We start from the raw sequence: 3,987 nt of genomic DNA, 5'->3' as shown, positions 1-3,987 counted from the left end.
AAATGGAGGGAGGAAAAGAGAATGAAGGAGAATAAAAGAGGAAAAAAAGGGTGGGCAGGGATTCCAGAATAATTCATACAAACCAAGATCACCGGGAACTGCTGCAACCAGGAGCCAGGAAACCTGAAGAGGAAGTCAGTCCCTTCTGGTGTCCCTTAAAAGGGGCCACGGCCCTTAGTTTTCTTCTCATTTGCTTACTGGCTACCATGAGGTAAGAAGCCACGTGGTGGTATGCATCCTTCCATCATGACACTCCCAGAAACATTGGAGCCAAGGAACCACAGCAGAAACCATAAGCCGAAAGCAAATCTTTTCTCTTTAAGAACATTCTTTCAAGTATTTTGTCATAGCAAAAGTTACCTAACACAGCCAACTGCACTAGTACCTAAAAATTAACTAGAACAAAGAATGCTCCTCTCAGACAGTCTTGCATTAAAGCAGACAGTGAGGGCAACTGTGTAGTAGCTCAGAGAAGAGCTGACAAGGCTAAGGGTAAATGCATGCTGGTCTAGTTAAGTGCTGAGATGCTGAGCCATCTCAAAGCTCTTGCTCTGCAGTCTCCTCAAGTAGTACGAGTCTATCTGATCTCCTATAGAGAACACTTCAACTCATGCAATCCCAAATACATTTACAGGTAAACAAAATTATAACTTCAAGAAATAAAATTGAAGAATATAACCTTATATTAAGACAAGAAGACAAAGTTCTGCTTAAAGGATCAGTTAATTATGAATTTCAAAGAGGATGTAGAATCCTCAAATATATCATTTTAACCCTGAAAACATTTATGTACCCCAACTGTACAATATAGTGTACAAACAATACACCATGAAATCCTTCTTCATTTTCTGTTACCCTTGGAAATACTACCTATCTTTAAGAACAAAGAGTTTCACAAAACCTTAGGAATAATAAAAGAATAAAATTTAAAAACAATAACAAGCTACCTTGAAAGTGTAACACTTAATTATCAGCTTCATTACTACAGTCATATGTTCAATGAAAACTAGGGAAACAGGAAAGAAGGAAAAGTATGAATAATAAAAACTAACAAAAAGTAGTTTTCTTCCCTTCCAAACCTCTAAGTAAACTCTCTCTGGAATGACTACTATAAAGCCACTAGAAGGAAAAACTAAACTTGCCTAGTTATATCAGTTACTGATTTGCCCAACAGACTTACCTAAATGTTAGCTATGGAGTCTCTATTCTTTAATGTAAGCATAAACACACACGAAAGTGACCTAGAAGATTTCTTCTTGTGTTCACCATAAAAACATTATATATCAATGCAAAGATGAGCAAATTCTTGAGTTTTTGTTTTCTTTTGTTTTATAAAGAGAGGTCCCAGGAAACAAAAAACTCCAGTTTGCATACAATTTGTCTAGTGAAACAAACAAAGAAACCTTTAATTCTACTAAAAGACAGCATTTTAAACACACTTATAAAAAGAAAAGATTAAATTTGATGAATACTTTGAAATATTCTTCTATGATTTGAAACTAGAAACAAAGTAATGCCATTTGTCCGAGTAAATGGAGTGGCCAACTATGGGCCTTACTGCACACCAGTGCATCAGTTCAAGCAGTGAAACCACAAGGTACCACTAAGATAGACTAGGGAGGTGGCACAGTGGGTGAAGTGCTCACTGTGCCACATGAGGACCTGAGTGCCAATCCTAAGCATTCATATAAAAGCCAGGCTCAGGACAGTATCTGCAACCTCAGCTCTAGAAGGGGTAGGTAGAGAAAGGTAGCTCTGTCTCAAATGGGCAATGGAGTAATAAACATGCTATCTCTTGCCTTCACATATACACACACACAAAGGGGAAAATAGGGAGAAAAAGATACTGTTAGGAAAAGGGAACAATGGTAAGCTACAGCATAAAACCACTAACATTGTTGTGTACCCTGCAATCACAACACTCAGGAGGTAGAAGCAAGAAGATCAACAGTTCAAGGTGGTTATCCTTAGCTACATGATGAATTCAATGCCAACCTGGGCTATAAACAAATAAACTAATAACTAGTAAAGGATTCATAACACAAATATAAAAACAATTCTTATGAATTAGTTAAAAATAAATAGTAATTTTTTAAAGATTTATTTATTTATTGTTATATGTAAGCACACTGTAGCTGTCTTCAGACGTACCAGAAGAGGATGTCAGATCTCATTACGGATGGTTGTGAGCCACCATGTGGTTGCTGGGATTTGAACTCAGGAACTTCGACAAAGCAGTCGGTGCTATTAGCCACTGACCCATTTCACCAGTCCCCAGTAATTTTTTAAAAAAAAAAAGCAAAATACTAACTTGTACCCCAAAACATATACACAAACAGATCTAAAGAGACAATATAATTTGACCTCAGTTACACAGGAATACAAATTAATATCACAATGAACTTATTTTATTCAGCAACCAGAATGGTTGAACTCAAAACCATCAAACCTGACTCGACTGTTCCATTCCTGGAGGTTTACCCTAGGAAAGTATGTGTGTGAGTGCACTAAAGGACGCCCAGTAATGTCCACAACTGCATTATTTGTCACTAGGGGAGAAAAAAACAACCTGAAAAAGCACAATAATCCATAAACTGATACAATTTCACAACAATGAGCTTCTACATGAAAAAATATTTAACTCTACAATCTTAAACAATTGAAGTTAAGCAAAAAAAATGTAATGAAAGATGTGATTTTTAAAGTAATCTGATTTAGACAACAAATAAGTGAATGAATGCTAGATTAAATTTTCTACTACACCAGTAAGTGAATGAATGTTAGATTAAATTTTCTAGTACACAAAGTGTTAAGACCAACAGATGACAGGCTTCCAAATATGAAATTTCAGAAATTTGAAATTTTGATATTATTTCTAATTTGATATTATTCTAAGTGAAAGAAGTAAATGTCTAAACAAAAGCAATTTTCTGCCATTCGCTGCCTTAGAGCAACACTCACTGGGTTTCTCCTGAGTCTGAAAGTGGCCATCCTTTCCCACATGTACCCTGTTATAGGGTACCCTTTAACACATCTGTTATATCCCTGCCTGGAATGACTGATAAACTCCAACTCAGTTTTTCACTTGGATTCTACAAGACTAGACTCATCATCCCTAAAAGGCATAACTGTTTTGTAAGACCAGTTGCTTTTCTTTTTCTCCTTAAAAACTCTCTCACTGCTAGAAATTTCATGCAGCAGAGGATATTTCAAGACCAGAGAGAGGAACATGGAATTCAACTAACGACTGTGGTAGTTATCACTTCATCCGAACATATTGGCTCAGAAGGAATGTCACTTGGCTAAGACATTGCAATTTTCTGGGTTGTTTTGTTTTTTTAAATATTAATTTGTCTTCAACAGGTGTGAAGTAGACACATAGGAAGAACTGGAAACATCTGTTTTCCTACCACTGAGACTCATCAGGGACCTTTCTGGCTTTGATCAATGAATTAATTACACAGAGTAACCACCTTGAGATCTCAACTGAAGAATTCAAAGAGGGGACTGAAATAATCTTTCAAGAGCAAATGTTCAATGTGAAAACAAGAGGAAAAGATTCTCTTTTCCATATGATTTCTGCTAGAGTAATCCAAGCATGACACTAAACCTCTACAGGCATGCAAACACAACAACACAACTCCAAATACTCAGTGTAACTTAAAGTTCTAACCCTATTTCTTCCAAACATATTAGCTGTATATTTTAAAATACATCACCACTAGTTTCTTTTTAAAATGAACATAAATAGATAAAGTCTTTTTGTTTGTTTGTTTTCTCTTTAGTAGAGTTTAAAACCTTGGCTCTTACTGTGGTACAAGACCAAAGTAAGAACAATTTTTGGACATTGGAGTTCATTGTAATAAGAGTGTACTTCAGCCAGGCGGTGGTAGTGCACGCCTTTAATCCCAGCACTTGGGAGGCAGAGGCAGGCAGATTTCTGAGTTCGAGTCCAACCTGGTCTACAGAGTAAGTGCCAGGACAGCC

At 36.5% G+C, this 3,987-nt stretch overlaps 1 protein-coding gene across 1 annotated transcript in view; it reads right to left on the bottom strand.

The window, feature by feature from the left end:
* Positions 1-3,987, bottom strand: part of Phlpp1 (PH domain and leucine rich repeat protein phosphatase 1) — a 213,732-nt gene that overhangs the window by 129,408 nt on the left and 80,337 nt on the right. The window lies entirely within an intron of this gene.

This window comes from Mastomys coucha, unplaced genomic scaffold (assembly GCF_008632895.1).
Source record: "Mastomys coucha isolate ucsf_1 unplaced genomic scaffold, UCSF_Mcou_1 pScaffold1, whole genome shotgun sequence".
Taxonomy (NCBI): domain Eukaryota; kingdom Metazoa; phylum Chordata; class Mammalia; order Rodentia; family Muridae; genus Mastomys; species Mastomys coucha.
This window is presented reverse-complemented; position numbering and strand designations above follow the sequence as displayed.